Genomic DNA, 12897 nt, shown 5'->3' with positions numbered 1-12897 from the left:
GCATTCATGTCCAGGTTTTTGGCGTTTGGCTTCTGAATCATTCGGCTTCCGAGACGCTCAAAAACCGAGTTTCACTGTATCTTGCTCTCTGATTATGATGTCTTAAGAAAATAACTTTGTTTCATAAAAGAGACAGCTATACCAGAGCTGATCTAAAATTTCGTATTGAGAAGCGTATACCGAGATGAGTACTGCAACCCCAGAGTCGTCTAGTGGTCAGGGGTCCTTTTACCTTTACTTTTACCTTTACTCACCAGCCTATGTTTTCATGTTTGTTTTTATTTTTACATTACAGCCTGTTCAAACCCACGTGGGTTTTGTGATCTGAGGGCAACTGGGCATTAGATGATTGTTAATTTCACATTCTTCCTCATTTGTTCTTCCCAATTAATGGGGCCAGACCTCAACCAAATAGACTTTTATCCTGCTTGGGCTATTAGCCATGCTGTTCTCTGACCTGTTTGGACTATCAGGCATGCTGTTCTTTGACCTCCTAACTGCAGTAATAATTGGGAACAAAGGAAGGATTTAACATTTTAGAGCTCCCTTGTGCAAAACAAGGTGAGGAAATGGCTGAAGCTGATCATACGTTCCTTCTCGGAGTGTTCATCCTAATTAAAGTTGCTTCACACTGTTACAGGGAACCCTAGGAGGTAAAACAAAACTGCATTACCACCACTTGCTTTCATTCGGAAGACTTTTGAATGTCAGAGAAGCTGCTCTGCAATCTTATTACACAATCTTTATCTAACCGCCTCCATAAAGGAGACTATGCTGAAATGAATCAAATGCCAGTTAGGTGGTCTTGAGCTCATATTTTTTGTCACTGGCTATTTTCCTGAGATAATGAGTTCATTATTTATTTGCTCAGTTTATTTCATTCCCATAACCCCTCCATGTTGCCACCTTATTCGTTTATTTCTTAATTCCATCAGTTAACACAACACAGAATAACATGGACAAAAAGGCAGGGCCTTGCAATTTGTGTTTCAGCGGTGGGGAGTCAGAGGAACAGAACATAAGCCCAGGAAGCTAGCATAGGCCCAATATAGATGACCAGCAGTGGCAGACCTTGGTCTTCCACATTTAAGCAATGCCTTTTGAGAAGCCGGAATTCAGAGAGCCCCCCGCCGCCGCCTTCCATTCTGTGCAAATGCGACATCATAGTTACGACGCCCTGCAGTGCCCGCCACCTAGGCTCGGCGCCCAGTGCAGGAGAACTAGTCATCTGCCCTAAATCCTCTGTGACCAGCATACCAAATGGTAAAGTTTTCTGCCACAAATTCTGTTGTGTGGTAAAGGTTGGGGGTCTTAAGTGGTAAGACTCCACATTAGTCACTTTATAAGTTGATGGTCTGTACAGTGGTACCTTGGGTTGCATACGCTTCAGGTTACATACGCTTCAGGTTACAGACTCCGCTAACCCAGAAATATTGCTTCAGGTTAAGAACTTTGCTTCAGGATGAGAACAGAAATTGTGCTCCGGCGGCGCAGCAGCAGCAGGAGGCCCCATTATTTAAAGTGGTGCTTCAGGTTAAGAACAGTTTCAGGTTAAGTACGGACCTCCGGAACGAATTAAGTACTTAACCCAAGGTACCACTGTATACTGATTCTGTGGTGGGTAGAAAAGGGTATTTATCTGAGTTGGAGAACCTCACAGCTAGAGTTGTCTTTTAATGAAAACCTTGTCTCCCCTGATTTCCCTTTATGTTTTGTAGATTTTAAGTTTTTAAGATTTCTATTCCAAGTGTTCATGTATTTTTAAAAGGTCTAAATATTTGTAGTTATCAGAAGAACTTAATGTTTGACAAGGAGCAGGATTTAAGTAGCAGGGGTGGGTTGGGCAAGAGTTGGGCTCAAGCTATTTCACAGATTGGCACTTGCCCAAGCCATCTAGTTCATAGGTGACGAAGGATTTTCCAGATTCATGTTGAGCATGCTTTTCATTGCTCCTGTAAGTCTAAGTGGAGTTGGCCTATTAATGTTTATCCTTCTCTGTTGCTATGGTGTGAAATAAATGGGCCATGGGAAAGTGCTGTGAGCCTCTGAGAAATATGAGGCAGTGCTTTGGTTTTTGGAAGGATAGGCATGAAGGCTAGTGATATGTAAGGAATAAGAAGCTCGAGTTTGCCATTATGAAAGGCAAGAGAACCATTCAGATAGGTTCCTGAGACAGCTCCCAAAGTTGGAGGGGCCAGTGATTCCCTGTGCTGCTGCTTACAGTGACCCAGATTCATTAATGGTTAGGTTTGTTTCTCCTAGACTAATCCTAAAGACTTGGTGCAAACTAGCCCCTGTATATTTTATTATCCTTCTCCATGCCCCTTCAACCAAATGGTGAGTGGGAGTCTCTCTTGGAGATGAGCACCAGGTTTTCCCCTCTTGGGTGTACCAGCTACAGTGGTACCTCTGGTTAAGAACTTAATTCATTCTGGAGGTCCGTTTTTAACCTGAAACTGTTCTTAACCTGAGGTACCACTTTAGCTAATGGGGCCTCCCACTGCTGCTGCGTCGCTGCTGCGCGATTTCTGTTCTCATCCTGAAGCAAAGTTCTTAACCCAAGGTACTATTTCTGGGTTAGCAGAGTCTGTAACCTGAAACGTCTGTATTCTGAAGCGCCTGTAACCCGAGGTACCACTGTACTTGCCTTCCTCCTTCAGAGCACATGTCTTTGTCAGGCTAGTTATTGTAATTGTTATTTGAGTGTTCAACCGACAGTATAGGAAGTCCTACTATTAGATTTTAAAGGTTCACAGCTCGTGGTACACTCATGTGTGGCAGATGAACACACAATAAAAGTAAACCACATTTTTAATTTTTCCTTAATCTGTGTTTTGGGCTTTTTCACAGCCTGGAGTTGTAGGAGATAAGTGATTCTGGCAAGGGGCCTTAAGATTTGCGTATGGGAGAGTGATGAGGAATAAAAGAGAAAGACAAGATTTACTAGAAAATAAGTTTATTATGTTACTTGTAATTCCCACACCATGCAGATTTCCACTAGAGAGGCTATTTTAAGCAGCGGCTTTTAGGGCAATATGCGAATAATTGGGTTGCTGTTTCCCTTTGGACCTTCATGTTTTCTGAGAAGAAATCTCAAGCTGGAGAGACAGGCATACTTTCTCCCTCGTTCCCCTTCTACACAGGAAAAGTATCAAACAAGCTGAACTGTAGTGCATGCGTTTGAACATGGGATCTTTCTGTCTGTGTAGTCTATCCCCAGCTGAAAAGGGAGATGGATTGTGTGGTCAGAGGGGTCTGCATCCAAATCAATGTGATGCACTATGGTTCACTTGTTTTTCCCCTGCATGGTGAAGGGGCAGACTGGGAGCTTGAGACTCTTAACTGGGTTGAGATTTCTCCCTGGAAAGTAACACATGAACAGGAAATTTCGTCTGTTTTTGTTACATTTCCCTTTTATGACTTGCCTCTAGTTACCTTATCTCTCTGATGTCAAAAAACAGATAACCATTGAAATAATAAATTGTGCCCAAAGGCAATTTACACTCAATATTTTCTGGATGCTTAAACTCTACTTCCTACACAGAGCAAAACAAAATTGAAATTCCAATAGTACGCTGTGGCCTGTGGATAGAATACTTGAACTTTTGCTTCTTGTCTCCATAATGTGCAATCTTTCATATCACTTGGCAGTGTGCTTTTGTAACTAAAATTCCTCCATCATTAGCAAAAACACCTTCTAAAGGCAATTACTTAGACTATCTTGCCACCCTTGCATCCTTTTTGTAGTAGAGCAATGTACAGGACTGCATATACTCTGCACCTGTCAAAAATTCTGCACCATTGTAGCTCAAGAGAAACTGTTACACAACCACAATGCAGTAGCAGTTCATTCACTGCTAATATGTAAATTCTGTCATATATCTTGGGTGGTGCTTGGTTGAGGCGCCTACGCTATGTAGGTAGTAATTAAATAAGCACTATAAACTTTGCAGAAGCAGAAAATCTAAATAAATAAGATCTGTTTGCAAGAGTTTAGACTTTTTACAAGATAAGTAGAATAAACATTGCAGACTGTAAGTTTCACAGCTGAGGTTCTAAAATGCAGTAATAGAAATGCTTTTAAAATGTATTTGGGAAATCTGTCTGATCTAACACAGATATAAGTGGGGCCCTTGTGTGCATTTGTTACCTGAGCCCAGTGCTGGAGTGTGTTCTGCTGGTGCCCAGGACATGCATGCATGTGCCAGGGGTGGGTGGGAGAGCATGGAGGATGAACGGAGACTGCTGTGCCAGCCCAGTCGGTACTGCTGATGTGATGCCAGCCCCAAGCAGCTTTGAGAGGCTGGGATGATCCCAGACTCGCAGAGTGGTCGGGGACGGCAGTGTGAGAAGGACGCAACATCCATACAGTGGTACCTCGGGTTAAGTACTTAATTCGTTCTGGAGGTCCATTCTTAACCTGAAACTGTTCTTAACTTGAAGCACCACTTTAGCTAATGGGGCGTCCTGCTGCTGCTGCGCCACCGGAGCACGATTTCTGTTCTCATCCTGAAGCAAAGTTCTTAACCCAAGGTACTATTTCTGGGTTAGCGGAGTCTGTAACCTGAAGCGTATGTAACCTGAAGCGTATGTAACCCGAGGTACCACTGTACATTGCAGGATTGAACTGTACTGCAGGTTTGTTGTATATTACCCTCTTAGCCCAATCTGCTGCATGAAGACAAAGGCCATGGATAATATTGCATTATTGGGGGGGGGGGTGAGGGCAATAATTTCCATCGGAATTGTAGGAGAGAAAGGTTTAAAACTTACCTCTCACTGTAATCCCCCTTGTGCTGCTCAGCTGACTGGGGAATAGCTGAGAATATTGAAAAGAGGGTTGGACTGCAGAAAAAGTTAATCTTTATCTAGAGTCCTCGTTCTTCCTGCTGCTTGGCTGATCAGTTGGAGGGAATGTTGGAGGCCATGTCGGATTAGGCAGTGGGCCAGAAGCCACCTGAAGAGCACAGATTGCACCCTTCTGAACAAGAAACTGAAAACAAAAATGTTTCTTGGCGTTTATACATAGTGACAATATACAGTTTGCCCAGAGAATGTACAGGATTCAGCAAATACATAGTATTTCCACCCCCCAAAGTGCTGAGTATTCTGCATAATTGCTGAAGAATGTATAAAATTCATTCAATATATGCCCATTTCCCAAGGCTTGTTGAAGATTATGTATATTGACCAGGAAATGTGCAATACCCTCTTTATGGAATAATTATGTGCACAGTCTCTATGAGACCTTGCAAAGTGCACACGGTGTCTAGTTGTTCAGCATATCAACCATTCAGTTTACATTCCCATTAAAGTATGTGTGTGTGTGAATGATAAAGAGGTATAAGGGAAGGGAAGAATCTCGGATTTCTCCATTTATTTCAACAGGCAAATCTTGCTTCTGTCTCAAAAATAGCTTCTTGATCTGAACCAGACAATGAGATGGCTCTCTCAGACTTTTGTATATCTGTGTCTCCCTTCATCCAGCCTTCTTTCCAGGATGCTCGTCCTGTGCCCCCTGAGCATGCTCTGTCCTCGTCCTCATTTAACATTTGGGGGGATTCTTCCCTTTTAGGGGTGTTTTTTCTTTTAAAAAATTGCACTTCTGAATACCTTGGGTTTACTCATGGACCACTATGCATTGATGGTGCTGTTTTGGCTGCATAAGCATGAGTTGAAGGGGGAATTATTAAATTAACAACTGAACTTGATTTTATTGGCTTTGCTTTTAGGCAAAATATACTAGGATTTATAGGAGTCTAAATATGCACCCTATATTTGCTTACTCCAAAACATCCTGCAACTCCCAGTGGGACTTATTCCCAGGTAAATATGCATAGAAGTGCAACCTACATCTGCACTCCTAAACCTAATTACTGCACTTGGAAGTATGATCCACTGAAGTTACTTCTGAATTGGTATAATGAAGATTTCCCCTTCTGAATAAGAACAAATTCAGTTTATTCCAGAATGCCTCTGGCAGCTTCCTAGCAGAATATGAAACTGCTGCTTTCCCCTGGTACCTGGGACTTAAATCCTAAAGGTTTCTTTTAACTACCATGTATAATCACACCACTGGTAGAGATATCCTATTTATAGCTGAATTCCACAAGTCTTACTTCTGTCATGTTGCAATACTAAGGTTTGGATTTCAAAAACTGGAATTTAATTTTGTTTTTTGTAAGAGCTGGCAACCCACAACTTGAAATAATTCTAGCAGTTTGTAATATTCCTTAAACATCTGAGACATAAAGAATGTTCCTTAGGTACTTAGAACCAAGCAAGTTTGTAAGAAGGTTTGCAGAATCAGAACTATTGTTTTTGCCAGCATACATTAAAAAATTGCTTCTGAGATCATTTATTTATATGGATACTAAACTTCATAGTGGCCTTTTAGGATTAGGCTCAGGCTTGCTCATGAATCTCAAGTATGCAATCCAACTTCTGTTTCTGTCCCAACCTTCATGCAGTGATTGATCCAAAACAAGCATGTTACTTATTAATTGGGACTGCTAAATTAGTTCCCTTCTGCAAGATCTGATAATGAGCACTACCCAAGTGTATAAAAAATAGAGCTGGGACAGATTGCATGTTGAATACTTCATAAAGTTGGTCAAAGACATGAATTCTTTTACAGCTTCTCTGTCAAGAATTGGTTATATATTAAGTTGTGATGTAGCTCTCTCTTTTTAGAGGATATGTGCATATAGCCTCTGGTTAATGATTTCTTACATTGGAAATACTTATTTTTTTCCTTGGCAATTGAACATTATCGATTGGCTTCCCCACTTTTGGCTTACTTAATCAGCTCTGCACTATTTTTTTAATCTAAAAGCCACTTCATACAGCATAAAGTGGAAGGCACTTGTATTTAGAAATTAAGAGACTCCTGCATCTGTGTAGATTGTAATATGTGATGGTCCCACATTTATGCATATTGGACGCTGGCTGCCAGAGGGGGCTGGTGCACTAGGGCTACTGCGGCACATCCTAAGGAGGTCAATATTTTTTTTAAAATCCCTCCAAAGCCACAGATTTTTTAAATACTTCTATTAGAACTCACAGAAGCTCCACAAACATTTCTGCCAATCAGATCTCTGCAGCATTCAACCAATCCTAATAAAAATGTATAGCTCTCAATCACCTGACATCACCATGATGTCAGATGACCATTTTTCCTCTCTTTTTTGGAATAATATTTATTAAGTTTTCCATTTTAACAATCCAATAAAAACCACATTGAAAACATTCCAAATGATGACCACTTTTTTCCTTTGCAGTGTGGATTGAGCTTGAAAGAAAGATTCCAGTAGGGCTTAAAGCCACTACACCAGTATGGTGTAGTGGTTAAGAGTGGTAGACTCGGGTTCGCGTCTCCGCTCCTCCACATGCAGCTGCTGGGTGACCTTGAGCTAGTCACACTTCTTTGAAGTCTCTCAGCCCAACTCACCTCACAGAGTGTTTGTTGTACAGGAGGAAGGGAAGGAGATTGTTAGCCTCTTTGAGACTTCTTCAGGTAGTGATAAATCCTCTTCCTTTCAGCAAGGATTGGCTTCACTATGAAGATTCAGCGGGACAAGTCCTGGTTGTCCAGGAACAACCTGGGCTTGTTTTAAGGCTTGTTCCTTTGCAGCTGCATCTTTACCTCCGTATGACTTGGAGAAAAGGGTATTCAGAGCCAAATTTGGCTCATGATCTGGAGGTTCCCCACGACTGGTTAAACTGAGATTAGCAAGCTCAAACCAGGTTGATATCATGGCATCAAATGATGGTTTGTTCTCACTCCACAGCTCCATGAAATGAGACATCACATAGAACTGTGGTATCTTCAGAACTAAAAGTAGCTCTTGGAGAAGTGGAGAAAGAAGGAGCACATGAGACATACTGTGTCTCTTGCTCATGATGGGAAATCAAGGTGCATTTCTAGACCTATAAAGTGGCCTTTTATTTAACAACACACTGTAGCCACAATGATGAGGAACCCCATGCAGGTGAGGGCTTAGCAATTGAGGTGATGGCTATCTCCATCCCTTGTCCACCATAGTGCTCCACCACGTTGAGAAGAATGGGATGGCAGTCTTTCAGCTCCACCCCTTCTTTGCCACCTGTGTTGATAGAATACAAGGAGGTTTTACAAGCCTGCTAAGAGGCTAGTATCCTCAATGTCCGTATTGGAGATTGAGGAGGTAGTTCTGTGGTAATGCAGAATAGTACTCTCTTAACTAGTAATGTTGTGCATATATTTGCAGGCTATGAACTTTTGTGGGCTTATTTACAAGGACGTTAAGTACATTGCTGAAACTGAGACGCAACTCCTTGAAATAAAATCAGTTTAGTGGTCAGTATCTGGCGTTTGCATTCAGGTTTGTCCATGTTCAGTGCTTCAGAGTCACAAAGATGCTCTCCCTTAGAAAGCTGCCCTTCTGACTCTCTGGAACCCTAATGTCGCCCTTTGAACATGCACACTGTACTGGCTCCTGCACTGGCACAGCAGTCCTCTGTTTCTGGGGTTTCTGAACATGGCCTTGACCCCTTTCTACTGTCTCTCTTGGTTGGAGCCAGACGCAGAGTATCAATTCACTGGCTGCCCTATCCTAATCCGTGCCTCTCCCTTTGTGATTTATTGTTAGTGCTGGACTATCAGTAAGGCAGCTCTCTCCCTCTCTTCCTCCTTTTTTCCTGGAGTTCCTCTCATAAGGACTTTAAAGTGCCCTGTAAGCCAGCATGACTCTTCTTCCCTCTTTCTCTCTTTGCTTGCTCACAGGCTGAGGGCAAGAACTGCCTGGTGGAAACATCTGTATTTATACTGATTAGTATCACCAATCTGCTACTTTAAAAAGGCATGTCTATTTAACATACATTTCAGTGCTAATTATCACTGACTGTAATTGCTGCATCTCGTTGCCCCACCTTACAGTTTTCTCCTTTATATACCTGCCAACTGATGTTTCACTTCATGTATCTGACAAAGTGAGTCCACTAAAACTTAGGCCACAGTACATTTGTTAGTCTTTAAGGCATCACAAGGCTCTTGGTTGTTTATAGGCTGAAATCCTGAACCTGTTTACCTGGGGCTCAGCCCATTGAATTCAATAGGTTTTTTTAAGAGACCTGTTGTATTGTATTGCCTATGAATAGAGACACTAGTTTCCATTCCTGCTACAGGTGTTAATTAACTTTACATTGTCAATTTGATTGTTTTATCACCTACTACTGCTGTTATAAAGGCCTACTGTGTTTATTTTGCACACACTCAAGCAGTAATTGAATTATCGCTGTCTGAACTACTTGCATTTCATTTCTCTTTGATCTCACTACTTACAACTCCTCTTACAACCATGTGAATGTTTATCTGCATCTGAGGATTACATCTGATGAAGTGAACTCTAGTCCACACAAGTTTATACCATAATAAAATTTGTTAATCTTTAGGGTATCACAAGACTTTTTGATATTATTGTTATTTTTGAAGCACTTACTTGCAGATGCTGCAAGTTTTAGCCTTGGTTATGCAGCTATCCTAGATGGGACAGAGAATCCTCATTTTCTTTCATGAAGAAGCACATTGGTTGGACCATGGCTGACCAAACTGAATGAATTGGCAGAAGCAGTGGAGATTTGTGACCCATTTGTGGCAAGCCTAACTATGGCACTTGGTTGGGCCAGCACTCCTGCCTGTTTTTCCAGCTTTGCTCTGCTTGCTTCTGCTTCCCAGATCAGTGGACAGAGAACACAAATGTATTGTGGTGGCCTGTAAATAGAACCATTAATTTTCAAGCATTGTAAAGAAATAACAGATCTCTGCCCCAGAAAACTTGCAGTCTAAAAAACAGGAGCAAAGAAGGCGAGAGTGAGTTTACACATAGTCTGTGTAAACACTCCAATTTTGTCTACATTCAGTGAGCTCCCATCGCTGGTTTGGGAAGTGGTGTACACACCACGTTAGCCACAATCCATATCTATCCTGTTGTTTCTTATGAAATATTGTGTTTTGTTGTGCTTTCCCCCCACACCAGCTACATGAAAAATTTCATGCTTAAATATTAACTGGAACTGCATAAAGACCACCTTCTAAAGGAGAAGGTTCAGCAGAGAGTGAACTGTTTAAAGTGCTAGTGAGAGAGGAAGACTTTTGATTTCCTCCCATCTTCGCACACTGGTTCATAACTGCATCAACCTTTCTCTTTTTTCTGCCTCCCATTCCATCGTATTTTCATCTTAACTAAGCGACCCAACCCTATTTAGGTTTTTTTTATTTGTTTGTTTATTTTATTGCCACTTAATCATCCCTGTCCCACAAGCTTGTAGTTCTTTTACCACCCACTTTATTCTCAGAACAACCTTGTGAGATGGAGAGTTAGAAACTTGCCCAAGATTACCCAGTGAGCCTCATGACTGAGTTGAAATTGCACTCAAGGTCTGCCAGCTTCTAGTCAAGCACTTTAATAGCTGCACCACTCTGGCTGGCCCTACCTTTTGCCTTTCTACTGAGAGAAAATCAGGAGATTTTTATTTGTACCCTGTAAGGCTCTATGATATCCACCCTAAGTTAGGGAAAGCAGAAACAACATACTTAGTATTCTAAATGTGAGTTTGCTATAGATTTATATAACGATATTATGATACTTGCTGTTTCATTTTCAATTTATTTCCTGTGAATTCCCATCACTGAATTTTCCTTCTCACTTCCCCAGCACACAGAGCCAATGTCTTCAGCGATCTATTTGCTATCATACCACCCCCCCAGGTTTTTTCTTGGGTAGTTACAGCCCATAGACCTGATCAGCATATCATGCTGTTGCATTTTACTGTATAAATTGCCTTTCAGTATTATTTTTATTAAGCCAGATTCTTGGCTTCCTTGTCAGTCTTCTATATTCCTCTGAAGTTCCTAACTGTGGTCAGAAATTGAGTTCAAGGTTAGAGTGGTGAAAGGGCTTCACCCTTTTTGATATCCCCCAGACTTCAGTTTCTAGCGATATTATAGCCTCTTTGCTCACATCATGACAGTTCATGGCATTTGCTGATAGATCCTGCTCTAGCAAGAAGCAAGTTGTTTCTGTCCCAAGACATCTTTCTGCAATTATTTATTAGATGTTTGGGTTAGGCAGAGCCGTAGCCGTAGACGGCTAACAGGGTGCTTTGCCCTGGATGAAGCTACCAGAGAGGCGCCATTGACACTTCCAGCCTCCCTCCCTCCCTCCCTCCCTCTCTCTTTCTGTGTGTGTGTGTATGCAAATGTGCATGGGGTGAGTGCCAAACTGGGTCTTTGACTCGGGTGAAATAAAGCCTAGTTTCCCTCCTAGGTTAGGATACTACAACAGAGTTTCTTAACAAGAATCCTTAACAAGATTAATAAAAGGACAATCAACCTTGTGTATGTATTATTTACGGTATGTATGCTACTATACTGCGGCCCATGTTTTGTTAGCCCCAAAATAGAAAACGAGCAAGGTCCCAACCAAAGAAGAACGGCAACTTAAGTTGATAGAATTGGCACAACTTGCAGACTTAACACATCGAAGAAGAGAACAAGAAGAACATATGTTTAAAGAAGATTAGAAAATGTTTATTGAATATATGGGAAATAATTGTGTACAGCTGAAAACGCTGGCAGCATTAAGATAAATTCAACAGTGTAAATAACTTTTGATGGATGGAATACTGATTGGTATAGTTTTCGTAAAATATTCAGGGATTTACGATATGTAAAATGAACCATGGAAAGAGAAGAAGGGAAGTCATTGATACCTTAAGGATGTAAAATGAGTATTTTAAATTGTAAGACAGATATATATATATATATATATGTATATATATATATATGAAAGATTGCAGGGTTGGGGACTTTCTACTGTATAGAAAAGGCAAGTAGGAGGCATGGAGAAAGTGGATGGAGAAAAGTTTTTCTCCCTCTCATGACACTTGAACCCATGGACATCTGGAGAAGCTGAATGTTGGAAGATTGATAAACAAAAGGACTTCTTCATGCAGTGCACAGTTAAACTGTGGAACTCAATCTCACAGGAGGCAATGATGGCCATCAACCTAGACTGCTTTAAAAGAGGATTAGACACATTCATGGAGAAGGGTATTTATGGCTACTAGGCATGATGGCTATCCTCTGCCTCCACAGTAATGCTTCTCATTGTGAATTACTGAATTCCAAAGGAGGGGAGAGAACGCTCTTGTGCCCAAATCCTGCTTGTGGGCTTTTTGTTTCATTTTTGTTTATAAAATTTCTCTACTGCCCTTCATCTGAGGATCACGGGGGTTTACAATACAAGAACACAAATATACATAACATAGTAACAAAACCCCACCATAGATTGTTTAATCGCCATATTTTTCACTCTATAAGACGCACCTAGTTTTTGGAGGAGGAAAACAAGAAAAAAAATATTCTGAATCACAGAAGCCAGAACAGCAAGTGGGATTGCTGTGCAGCGAAATCAGCGATCCCTCTTCCTGTTCTGGCTTCTGGGATAGCTGCGCAGCCTGCAATCGCTCCATAAGACGCACACACATTTTCCCTTACTTTTTAGGAGGGAAAAAGTGAGTCTTATAGAGCAAAAAATACGGTAGCCAAAGGCCTGGGAGATGAGGAATGTTTTTCATGGCACTAAAGATATGTAACAAAAGCGCCGGGCGAGCCTTTCTAACAGGCATCCGGTTGGCCACTGTGAGAACAGGATGCGGGACTAGATGGACCATTGGCCTGATCCAGCAAGCTCTTACATTTTTAACCCTAAATTAGGCAAATCTTCAAATTTGTCTTCTGGGTTTATATGGGATGATGCCTGTCCAGTTTAATTCGTCTCTGCCCCATTGAGGAGGGGCTCCGATTTTTAGAGCAAAGACAGCACATTGTAGCTCTGGAAAATGGGTGTTCCAGAA

At 41.4% G+C, this 12897-nt stretch overlaps 1 protein-coding gene across 2 annotated transcripts in view; it reads left to right on the top strand.

Annotated features, from left to right (window-relative positions):
- The window catches only part of WWC2 (WW and C2 domain containing 2), a 111698-nt gene that overhangs the window by 26798 nt on the left and 72003 nt on the right, over positions 1 to 12897 (top strand). The window lies entirely within an intron of this gene.

The sequence above is a fragment of the Podarcis erhardii genome (assembly GCF_964252035.2).
Source record: "Podarcis erhardii genome assembly, chromosome: 9".
Taxonomy (NCBI): domain Eukaryota; kingdom Metazoa; phylum Chordata; class Lepidosauria; order Squamata; family Lacertidae; genus Podarcis; species Podarcis erhardii.
The sequence above is the reverse complement of the archived record's forward strand: the minus strand, read 5'-3'. Positions and strand labels throughout refer to the sequence as shown.